This window comes from Rana temporaria, chromosome 3 (genome assembly GCF_905171775.1).
Source record: "Rana temporaria chromosome 3, aRanTem1.1, whole genome shotgun sequence".
Classification (NCBI taxonomy): domain Eukaryota; kingdom Metazoa; phylum Chordata; class Amphibia; order Anura; family Ranidae; genus Rana; species Rana temporaria.
In genome coordinates, this window is record NC_053491.1 from 335,142,427 (window position 1) to 335,155,442 (window position 13,016).

Here is a 13,016-nt window from a genome sequence, read left to right on the forward strand (position 1 = left end):
ACATGATATCAGCACAACAGCCAATCAGATCAAAGGGATTCATTGCATCGGTACATATTTCACTGTAATCCATTACACTGCCATTTAACAAGCAGTACCCCCCCCCCCCCCCCCCCAAGTGCAATTTCCCTCTCTAATGATAGACATATGGGCATATCAACAATTAAGTACACCCCGTGGAAATTGTTGGCCTTTTTCAAAATATTTAAACAGGCAAAAATTAGAATTTCTCTGAATCAGTGCCTGTAGATCAATGCGATATTGTTGAAAGGCAAATTGTTCTTGTGTTCCTATTCAATTATTTATTCAACAACAATATCAATAGATCTAATGCTGTACTGTGGAAAGGGTACATTCACTTTTGGCATCAAAAGCTGCAATTGTCCCCTTCAGCAGAAATTTCTCCTTGTGGGCATTTTCTATATGTGTCCTAAAGTTTGAAGGCCAGTAAACTGGCCCTTTGTTTTGAAAGTTTGGAGACTCCTGATTTAGATCATGAAACGAAATACAATAAATAGATTATGTCACTTTTATGTGTTATTTGTTCAAGTATATCACTTTTATCTGTAGGCAATATCTCAATCATAATCCAACATTTGCCAGTTCAAATCATTTCAATGTACACTATATTGACAAAACTATTGGGACACCTGCCTTTACACGCACATGAACTTTAATGACAACCCAGTCTTAGTCTACAGGGTTCAATAATGAGTTGGCCCACCCTTTGTAGCTATAACAGCTTCAATGCTTCTGGGAAGGTTGTCCACAAGATTTAGGAGTGCGTCTATGGGAATGTTTGACCATTCTTCCAGAAGCATATTTGTGAGGTCAGGCACTGATGTTGGACAAGAAGGCCTGGCTCGCAGTCTACGCTCTAATTCATCCTAAAGGTGTTCTATCAGGTTGAGGCAGGTCAATCAAGTTCCTCCACCCCAAACTTGCCCATCTATGTCTTTATAGATCTTGCTTTGTGCACTGGTGCGTAGTCATGTTGAAACAGGAAGGGGCCATCCCCAAACTGTTCCCATAAAGTTAGGAGCATTAAATTGTCCAAAATGTCTTGGTATGCTGACACCTTAAGAATTTCCTTCACTGGAACTAAGGGGCCAAGCCCAACCCCTAAAAAACAACCCCACACCATAACCCCCCTTCCACCAAATGATTTGAATCAGTGCACAAAGCAAGGTCCATGAAGACACGGATGAGTGAGTTTGGAGTGGAGGAATTTGACTGGCCTGACCTCAACCCACTTGAAAAATGGTCAAACATTCCCATAGATACACGCCTAAACCTTGTGAACAGCTTTCCCAGAAGAGTTGAAGCTTTTGGTAATTTAGGGCCAGATTCTCAGACGAGATACGCCGGAGTATCTAGTGATACTCCGGCGTATTTTCGTATCGTTATTTGTGATTCACAAACAAGATACGACGGCTTTTGGCTAAGATCCGACAGGCTTACGGCTTTGTACACCTTCGTTTCTTAGGCTGCAATACTTCGGCCGCCGCTGGGTGGAGTTTGCGTCGTTTTCCTGCGTCGGGTATGCTAATGAGCATTTACGGCGATCCACAGCGGTTTTCGCGTTCGTTACGTCGTCGCTAGTAATTTTTTCCCGTCGCAAAGTTAAGCCTCGTTTTACATGCCTTAACTTTACACGAGCCATGTTAAAGTATGGCCGTCGTTCCCGTTTCGAATTTCAAAATTTTTTTTTTTGCGTAAGACGTCCGGGAATACGAAAGTACGTTACGCACGTCGCCGTTCAAAAAAATTACGTCACTTCGCGCAAAGCACAGCGGGAATTTCCTAACGGAGCATGAGCAGTACACGTCCGGCGCGGGAGCGCGCCTAATTTAAATGGTACACGCCCCATTTGAATTGGGCGGGCTTGCACCGGACGTGTTTACGATACACCGCCGCCAGTTTACAGGTAAGTGCTTTGTGAATCAGGCACTTACGCTGAAAACTTGCGGCTGTGTAACGTAAACGGGATACGTTACGCCGCCGCTAGTGTACGTGAATCTGGCCCATAGTGTATATTAATTACACAGACATTTTTTATGTAGGGCATACTCTAGATTTTGTGTCCCTTTCTAAATCCACTGCTGAGAAGTACACTGGGCCTCTATGTACCCCGCTAAAAAAAAGTTATCTTTCACTCTTAATCTTCCCTTATGAACAAGACAAACCAGGACGCTAGCCAAGAGAAAGAACTTCAGTACGTAAGAGGAACAATATTTAATTTCATAATAAGCAAGTCATATATTTTCTTTGTAAAGTCATGCAAAAACCCAATGCTTCCCATCACTGCTGTAACGTGAAACTGCAATGATCATGTTAAAAAAAAACAACTGGCTGAATTTTAGGAATATTTGCAATGTAAAAAACACCATTTTTTTTTAAACATAAATTTCCCACACAATATGTAAAAGTCATACAACTATTTCCTTATTTAAAACCCAGTTCTGGTCTCTCTTCCCCTGAATAATAGTCTGGAACAACCTAATAATACATATTCCAGGCTTTGAGAAGATTTTTCATCTTGGTCTGTTCAATGTGTTTACCGCCTTAGGCTTTCTCGGTTATATGCCTGTTTCTTACTTTTGTCAACTATGACTGTATGTATGTTCTAATTGTAATAGGCCTTGTACACACGACGGGACATGTCCGATAAAAACGGTCCGCGGACCGTTTTCATTGGACATGTCCCCTGGCGGATTTTGGTCTGATGGCTGTACACACCATCAGACCAAATTTCCCGCGGACTGCGAACGTGGTGACGTGGCCGCGCCGTCGCGGCGACGTGCGCGACCCTGGAAGGTCAATGCTTCCACGCATGCGTCGAATCACTTCGACGCATGCAAGGGCTTTCTGCCGAGCAGACATGTCCGGTGAGTCGTACAGACGACCGAACATGTCCGACGGACAGGCTTCCAGCGGACATGTTTCTTAGCATGCTAAGAAACATTTGTCTGCTGGAAACCTGTCCGATCCGCCGGAAAATTGTCCGGTCGGCCGTACAGACGACCGAACATGTCCGCGGAAACTGGTCCGCAGACCAGTTTAAGCGGACATGTTCGGTCGTGTGTACGAGGCCATACAGTATACAGTTTGCTGCATCAAAAGAATAAAAAAAAAAAAAGCTCTGGACCTGCGCAAGAAGCGCTGGGATCGCATGTCTGCATCTTATCAGTCATCAGACTACTGCAGCAATTCTATTTACATTTTTTTCATATTGAATAATATAGTAATAATAATTGGGAATTACAATTTTACACTCAACCTTCACAAACATAGGAATTTAAAAGTTTTGGGTAGAGGTCTTTTTTTTTGTTTTTGTTTAAAAATCCTTGAAAGACCACTATATTGAGCCTGAGATCAGATTTTCTTGTACATTTTCCATAAAATAAAATAAAAAAATCATAAAAACAATAAGCTCCAAGAAGTTCTCAGAAACTTTGAAAACAAGTCTGAATGTGAGAAACTAGGAATACAGATTATGTTTTAGCTTCAGATGGTAGGAGATCATTTGTTTTGCTGAAGTCTAATGATGTTACTTAATGACGACGATGTTCACTGACCTAAAATGCATTCTAAATGTACAGGGCAGGCTAGAGAGCATGGCAAACATTTTTTAAAACCTCATAGGGCTGTTGCATTGAAAAAGAAAAGTAGTCTGGCAACTATGCCAACTCTCTGGTTTCAGTACGGTCTGAACCACAGACTTGTTTTTGTAGCTACTGACATTTAACTTAAAGTGGATGTAAACCCAACAATTTGTGCCCAGTCATGCCACACAGAGTTAATCCAGCTCTGAGCAATCCTCTTTTATTGTTCAGTGAAAATTAACAGACTTCCAGATAAAAACCTGTCTAAAAAAAAAGTCCTTTCCTCTCTCCTTGCTTTGAGTGACAGGTTATTTACATATCTATCTTGGACATGTTTATCATATGTTATGTTAATCATAATATGAGGTGATCCACAGTATAAAAAGTGAAAAATCCACCCCTCCCCCACATAACACATCCTGGTAATATACAATGACCTGTGGATCACCTCATATTATGATAAACATAACATAACATATGATAAACATGTCCAAGCTGGATAAGTAAATAACCTGTCACTCAAAGCAAGGAGAGAGGAAAGGACTTTTTATTTAGACAGGTTTTTATCTGGAAGTCTGTTAATTTTCACTGAACAATAAAAGAGGATTGCTCAGAGCTGGATTAACTCTGTGTGGCAAGACTGGGCACAGATGATAGGAAATCGTAAACTCTACATTGTGACATAAAAAAAAATCTGCATATTTGGTCTAAGTTAGTGACTCAAACTACTGAAGCTAGAGGGTGAGCATGATAGCTAGTAAGGCCCCATACACACGAGAGGATTTATCCGCAGATACGGTCCAGCAGATACACACCATCGCATTGAAATCCGCGCCGAAATCCTCTGCCGATGACGTGTCGCGCCGTCGCCGCTAGTATGACGCGGCGACGGGCGCGACGCTGTCATATAAGGAATTCCACGCATGCGTCAAATCATTACGACGCGTGCGGGGAATCCCTTTAGACGGATGGATCCGGTAAGTCTGTACAGACGAGCGGATCCATCCGTTGGAATGGATTCCAGCAGATGGATTTGTTGAGCATGTCAGCAAATATCCATCTGCTGGAAATCCATCCCAGGGGAGATTTATCCGCGGATAAATATCCGTTGGCGTGTACACACCATAGGATCTATCCGCAGAAACCCATTTGATGGGATTTATCTGCGGATAGATTCTATGGTGTGTATGGGGCCTAACTAGTGTACTCGAGGGAGGGCTCTAGTTGGGACTGCGCCTGGTAGTTATCGGTTGAGGTATGTCAGGGCGAAAGAGCCATGAACTTGTACCTTGTTTGTTTATTTTATTGTATATTTTTTTTTTTTTTTGTAAACGCTGGGAATGCTTATTTCTGACTGATATTGTTTCTATGTGAACCTGATTGTCGACTACTGCATATTTTGTAATGCTGTTTTGTTAATAAAAAAACCTTTCTGTAAAAATACAGCTGTTCTGTGAAGCCCTCAGAGGTTTGTTAGAGAACCTTAGATAACAGCATCATGAAGACCAAGAAACACACCTGACAGGTAAGGGATAAAGTTGTGGAGAAGATTAAAGCAGAGTTAGGTTATAAAAAAATATCCCAAGCTTTGAAAATCTCATGGAGCTCTGTTCAATCCATCATCCGGAAATGGAGAGTATGGCACAACTGCAAACCTACCAAGACATGGCCGTCCACCTCAACTAACAGGCCAGGCAAGGAAAGCATTAATCAGAGAAGCAGACAAGAGGCCCATGGTAACTCTGGAGGAGCTGCAGAGATCCACAGCTCAGGTGGGAGAATCTGTCCATAGGATAACTATTAGTCGTGCAGGCCACAGTGCTGGCCTTTATAGAAGAGTGGCAAGAAGAAAGAAAGCCATAAGAAGATCTATTTGCAGTTTGTGAGAAGCCATGTGGGGAACAGAGAAAACATGTGGAAGAAGGTGCTCTCGTCAGATGAGACCAAAATGCAAATTTCTGGCCTAAAAGCAAAACGCTATGTGTGGCGGAAAACTAACACTGCACATCACCCTGAACACACCATCCCCACCATGAAACATAGTGGTGGCAGCATCATGTTATGGGGATGCTTTCCTTCAGCAGGGACAGGGAAGCTGGTCAGAATTGAGGGGAAGATGAATGGAGCCAAATACAGGGCAATCTTAGAAGGAAACCGGTTAGGGTCTGCAAAAGACTTGAGACTGGGGCAGAGGTTTCCCTTTCAGCAGGACAATGACCCTAAACATACAGCCAGAGCTACAATGGAATGGTTTAGATCAAAGCATATCTATGTGTTAAAATGACACAAAGTCCAGACCTAAATCCAATTGAGAATCTGTGGCAAGACTTGAAAATTGCTGTTGACAGACGCTTTTTATTCAATCTGACAGAGCTTGAGCTATTTTGCAAAGAAGAATGGGCAAAAATGTCATTCTCTAGATGTGCAAAGCTAGTAGAGACATCCCCAAAAAGACTTGCAGCTGTAATTGCAGTGAAAGGCGGTTCTACAAACTATTGACTCAGGGGGCTGAATACAAATGCACACCACACTTTTCAGATATTCATTTGTGAAAAAATTTGAAAACCATTTGTAATTTTCCTTGTTTCCTATGTGCCTTGTTGAGTTGGTCTAGCACATAAAATACTAATCAAATACATTTCGATTTTTGGTTGTAACATGACAAAATGTGGAAAATTTTAAAGGGGTGTGAATACTTTTACTATGGCACTGTATCTGGGCTGCCTTAAACCAAACAGAGTGGAATGCATATCAAATGGACCAATTTTTACAAGTGCAGCTTGAAGCAGGTAGGGTTCAACCTCTAAATTGGCTTTTTATACTGGCTCTTAGGCCGGCCATACATGGTTCGAATCTTGGCCAGTTCCTGCTAAACTGCCCGAAATTTGAACTGTTAATGAGCAGGCAGAATATACCAAGTTTGATAGATGGATCAACTTGGTTACAACCAGCCTGATGGATTCTCTTGCGATTATTGCTACCGGTTGCTATAGCCACTAGCAATAATCACTTTCTTCTGGTTAGGACGGCTTCCCCTGCTCGCCCCCACCAGGAGAAGACAATGGTCTGGAAGAAGGGATTTCCACATCAGGTCTGTCTGTGTTGATGGGGGATTGAAGCAAATTCGCTCCTTGTATGTTCTGTCAAATAGTGTAGATCGTCGGATAATGCCTCCAACGATCTGCGCATGTGCAGTACACAGCGTCACTCCAGCAGATCAGCTGGCATGAGCTCAACACTGCACATGCGCAGATCGTCAGAGGCATTATCCGATGATCAGCAAAACGTGGAGGTAAAATCGACAGAAAACCGACATAACCCAACAGGCATAGCTGTGCCACAAAAGCAGCCACAGCTCGCAACTCCCTGCCATCAGCAGAGGGGAGCGGGTGAGCCTGTGTTCCTATTGGTGGTTGGGTGAAGAGGTTCTATTGGTTGGGTGGGTGGGAATGCAGGCGGCAGGGAAGTGTTGTCCCTGGTTACCAGTCAGGTGATGCTGTAATCCTCGGTGTCCGGTGTTCTGTCGATTTAATACTGTGATCATAGGATAATAGCTCAGACGATCTGCTAATGCGTAGTGTGACGTCACGCCAGCTCATCGGCAGATCAGCTGGAGTGATATTACGTACTCACGCTGTAATCCTCTGTGTCTGGTGTTCTGTTGATTAATGTTGTGATTGTCGGATAATGGCTCAGATGATCTACACATGCGCAGTGTTGATGTCATGCCAGCAGATCAGCTGGAGTAAAGTTATGCACTGCTCATGCGCAGATCATCAGAAGCATTATCCAACAGCACATCGGCCCTAGCCTCACCCATCACAGTTTTAGCTATCTTTCATCAGCCAAATGCACCCAAAGCACTCATGAGCTAAGGTCTATGACTGCAGATAAGTGGAAGAAGCACCAAACTACAATATTTAGGTCATCAGCAGATCAGAAGGTGAAAAGATATAAGGACTGTATACAGAGTCACAAGACCATATTTAGTGAGGATGATCCATTGGTTTCTTGGTTTGGCCAGCTTCTGTCGAACCAGTATGCTGGAAAACCAGCAGCCGACCAAGTCCTGATCAGCGCTCTCAGCCACTGGCAGAGAGCGCAATTGGAGTGCTCTGGCAGGGGGGCCGTCCCCCTGTCAGAACACAAGAGCTTAGCGGGGGAGATCGTTGCACTAACTTTGCATAGTTAGTACAGCGGCTCTGACCAGAGCCGACAGTTTTTTTTTCATCCAACCCAACCAACAAACTTATAGTGTGTACCTGGATTTAGGCACAAAAAACAAACAATGTTCAGGTGTAAATGGTCACTTAGTGATTAATTACTAGTGACTTTAGCAGCATCTTCTCACTACTATAGCCTATCGGTGTGCTAAAAGGCCAAAGCATCCTGTTTCAGATGTCCTGGATATCATATTTGTGTAGCACTACCCCCGAAGGAGCTGCTGGTTTGTTTTGGGTGGCATGTTACCTCATGGCTCCTCCACCGTCTTTCTGTGCTCTTTATTACCCAGCCGGGTAAAAACAATAAAACTTGTGGTGATAGAAGTGTTGAAGTAAAAGGAGAAATAGCAGATTCAGGCGTAGCAATAGGGAAACAGTCCTGCTTCCAACAACACTTAGTCTTCTTCGCCACTTCAGCCGGAGTGGGTATAGCGTACCTGGACAGGCCTCTCTCACTGACCTGGCAGCCAGAGCATCACTTGGAACTTAGAGGAAAAGTCTCTGCCACAGACCGTCCTTAGGATTGAGGTAGCGGAGGTAATCCTCCTTGATAGACTTTGGCCTGGATCTCCTTCAGGTAGTTTGCAGGTTACCGACTGACAGGTGACCTACGTCCAGCCTTTCAGAAATCAGTTCCCTTGATCCCCGGTGGATTGTCGAGACCCTATTGGATTGCCAGGCTCTCTTGGCTCTCCTCAGATGGACTACCCACCGAACAGCTTTCTCTCACTGGGAACACGCGTGGGATCTTTTCAGGATTGGGGACCCAGTCGATTACTGGGGCCCCGCCACAGCATTAAATGTTCCAGACCAACATGGTCCTGGAACCAGGAACACCACGTGGCACGTGCACCCCGGCCTGGAAGGCCATTTCGCGGGGGCGCCGTGATGCAGTCACCCTAAAGGTGGGTGACGCACTTGAAGAAGAAGAGCCTAGACTAATAGCGTCTGTCTCATAAATACCCTCCCCCAGCATGCACAGCAAGGAGAAACCCTCCTGATAGGCTGCTGGGGAAAAGCACCCAAACCTCGACTCCACTGCTGCCACCTATGGTCCTGGGGTGGGAACAGCACCACAGGAACAACAGAATAAGCCCATAGCACAGCCAAGCAGAGACAGAGACCCAATTTGAACAGATTAACTGGATCAGAGCCAATTAACTCTCTGATCCCCCTCTAAATTTAACAAAGCACCGGTACTTGGAAGTAACCAGGTGCTACATTTGGAAATCTATATGTATGTAGCATTGCTGATGAGAAATTAATAGAGTCTGATTGGTATGATGCTTCATTGATGAGAGCCTAGAACAGGAGGAATTACAGCCCTGTTTCCTGAAAGGTTTGTTCCTCGATGACCAGGCTGATTTCTAGTATCCAGTCACAGGGTTAAACCAGTCTGCAGGCAAGATGAGAAAGCCCCGAGCTGATTCACATAGCATACAATCCCTGCTACTCTGTTAATATAGGTGTTACACAGAACAATGAGTCAGTGTCAGAGAACAATGCTGATCCCACTAAGAAAACTACAAGATTGCACAATGGGGAAGTGTGGCCAGGCTGACTAACATAGTCTGTATATAAGAGGCCAACAAAAGGAAACACAGACCACCGGGGAACATTGTGTACAAGAGATAACATGCTGCAAACTAGGAAACCCAAGAAGAGAAAGTTTGTGAGCATTTAAAGAACATCCTGTAACCTTTTTTAGAATAATAAAGGTGTATGCAAGCATACAGATGACGCATTGCTTCAAAGTAGATGTGAACCCTAAACTGAACGACATTAAAGTGGTTGTAAACCTCAGACATGAAAAATTATCAATGCCTAGCCCTCTAAACTATGTATGTGTCTCTATTAAGAGCACTGAGTGTCATTTCTGTCCGCTGCTTTGTTCCTCAATCAGCATGAATCACTTCTGACAAGTTCTCCTGACACCAAGAGAAAAAGGGTGACAGGAGAGGGAGCTCCAGCTAGGTGACAGCCTCAGCTCCATTCCTGTGTGCTGTGTGTGGAGAGGGGTGTGTCTCTTCCCTCCAATCAGCTCTCAAACCTCTCCTCAGTCAGCTCTGCAGAGTGTAACTTCAGCTCTCTACCCCCTTTTTTCTGACAGTAAGGTTAGTTTTATAAATTCTGAACCTTGAACAGATGTAGAGAAGACTGCAAACAAACAGGCACGATTTATGTTTAAAGTCTTGTTTCATCTCTGTGTATCACCCGAGTCCAGTCATTTTACTGGGTATATGAAAGGGTTTACAACCACTTTAAAGCGGAGCTCCACCCTAAATTGGAACTCACGCCGATCGGAACCCTCCCCCCCTCCGGTGTCACATTTGACACCTTTCAGGAGGGAGGGGGGTGCAGATACCTGTCTAAAGACAGGTATTTGCACCCACTTCCGGCCACAACAGTCTCGGGCAGACTGCGGGCATTACGTCACCTCCCGTCCAGTCCTGTTGTGTGCTGGGAACACTCGGCTCCCAGCACACATCGGGAGCCAATCGGCGGGCGCAGCGCGACTCGCGCATGCGCCGTAGGGAACTGGGCAGTGAAGCTGGAGCGCTTCATTTCCTAGTTCCCTCACCGTGGATGGCGGGGGGAGCATCAGAGTGACGAGCGATCGCTCGTCCTCTGCTGCCGGACGGCGCTGGACTCCAGGACAGGTAAATGTCCTAATATTAAAAGTCAGCAGCTGCAGTATTTGTAGCTGCTGGCTTTTAATATTTTTTTTCCAGGGAACATCCGCTTTAAGATGGCTATACACAGAATGACTCATCAGGACTGCCTGAAATTCGAGCCATGGGTGGCATTTTTGGCACCATCCCGCCTGACATCTTTCGATCTTAAAATTGAAAGAGCAAGTCAGAAAATCGTCACTTAAACTGTGTCTGCACCCAATTAAAACCAGCCACTGTCTAGTTATTCTTACAGTCCAGAGTTTGGCTGTCAGAATATACTGTAATAACCAGCAGGGAAGATAGGTTTTTACAGTTTATGGCCAGCTTAAAGGGGTTGTAAAGACAAAAATATTTTCCTCTTAAATTAAAGTCTGACGGTAGCTGATAAAGTAAAAAGTAATGTTTTGCATTATAACTAGTTTGATACCTGTTGAAATCGAGCTGTTTTATTCACCTTCGTCACTCCTGAATCATTATTCTCACTGACTTCCTGGTTTGCGGTGCGCATTCATTCTTGCTACATCACGGCCTAATTGGAACTACAGTTCCCATTAGGCTTAGCCTCCATGCCTGTGAGGGATAAGAGAGCATCTTCACGCAGGGCTGTAGTCATAGGGAGGGGGTGAGCACATTCTGCTTTCCACCATGCAAAACGGCTCAGGTGCTGGTGGAAAGCAAGAAGAGGAGTGACAGGAAATGGCATTTTCAAACCTTGATTACTGTATTTTGGAGGTCAAAAGGAAAAACGAGGTAAGTGATATTTAAATGCTCTAGCTTACAGCAATCAATTGATCTAATAAAAAACGAACCTTTAGTGTTCCTTTAAGTCTGCTTAATAGCTTAAAAGTAAAACCTGTGTGCCCCACATGCAATGTTCAAAAGGAAATGGCATTTAAAATAAATCTAAAAATGAAAAAAAAAACACTTTCATCATTTGAAAGTTACAATGGGCATAGCAAAAGACGAAAAAATGAAAGCCAGATCAAAAAATTCAAAACAAACTACAGATTACAAAAGAGAGTAAGACAGCCCCAAAAAAATGTTTAAAGCATAATAATAGTAAAAAAGATCAGGTATGAGCATGTAGGCCCCTTGCTCATTGTTGTGTGACTGGGGACAAAGTAAAGACAAATCTATTAAATACTTTCTTCAGCTCTGTTTATACAAAGGGGAAAATGGTGGAGGCCATGTCCATAATCAGAATAAATATAAAGGGTAAAAAACTGCGCTGATCAATATGAGTTGCAATTAAATTAAATGCATGAACCAGTCAAAAAGCGGCAATTAATGTGAGATTTGGCACAAATAAAAATGAAAAAAGAGAAAATTTAGCAATTTTCTCTTTTCCATAATCAGAATAGTATTGCCACAGCCTCAAAATGTATATGGTCCAAAAACAGTTAGATAATATACAGTAAAGAGGAATAAAGCATCTGGATCAGATGGCATACACCCATGTGTCCTCAAAGAGTTGAGCTTTGTTATTTCAAAGCCATTGTTTCTAGTTTTTAGAGACTCTTTAATGATTGCCATGGTAACAATGGACCTGCACCAGACCATTGTAGTGCCTATATTTAAAAAGGGATCAAAGTCTTTACCAAGTAAATACAGACCTGCAAGTCTAACATCTATAGTAGGGAAGATGCTTAAGAGTTTGATAAAAGACCACATATAGTAGGTATCGACGATTTTTTGTTTCCAGCGCGATGTGATCGTGCTGGAAACCGGGTATACGAGGCTGTGCTTCTCGCGCTCGCCCCCCCCCCACGAGATGCTGCGCATCCATAGGAATCCATTGGGGGCGGCGAGCGGGAGGAGCGACATAGCTTTGTGCTCGCTCCCGCCGACATGGATCGCGGGTGTCAATCTCGCCGCTAGCAGAGGCGAGATTGACACAAGAGAATTTTTGCTAGAAAACAATATTCTAAGCAAGTCAGCAGAGCAAAGTATTCATGAAAGATCAAAGTTGTCAAAAAATGTACTTTGCAAAAGCATGGACATAGTTCCCCAGACAGCTAATGTGCAACTTAAAGTTGCCAGTCAGTACCCAGCAGTGATGCCAATCAGTGCCCAGCAGTAAAGTCAATCAGTGCCCATCAGTGATGCCAGTCAGTTTTGCCTTTCAGTGCTCATCAGTGTCGCCTATCCATGCCCATTAGTGCCACCTCTCAGTGCTGCATATTAGTGCCTCCTCATCAGTGCCACCTCATCAGTGAAGCCCATCAGTGCAGCCTCATGAGCGCACATCAGTGAAGGAGAAAAATTACTTACAACATTTTATAACAGAAACAAATCTTCTTTTTTTTTTCCAAATAAATATCTGAAAAAGTGTGGCGTGCATTTGTATTCACCCCCATTTACTTTGATACCTCTAACTAAAATCTAGTTAGAGGAATATTTTTTCAAGGCACTGTAATATGACAGAAATATGACAGAAAAAATTGCACAACCAGTATTCTAACAAGACAAACATGCCAATGCTGTATTTCAGGAAAGGGATGATCTGGAATTTC

General features: G+C 43.6%; 1 protein-coding gene across 2 annotated transcripts in view; it reads right to left on the reverse strand.

Moving 5' to 3' along the window:
- The window catches only part of TNIP1 (TNFAIP3 interacting protein 1), a 117,704-nt gene that overhangs the window by 40,488 nt on the left and 64,200 nt on the right, over positions 1-13,016 (reverse strand). The gene's annotated exons all lie outside the window — the stretch shown is intronic.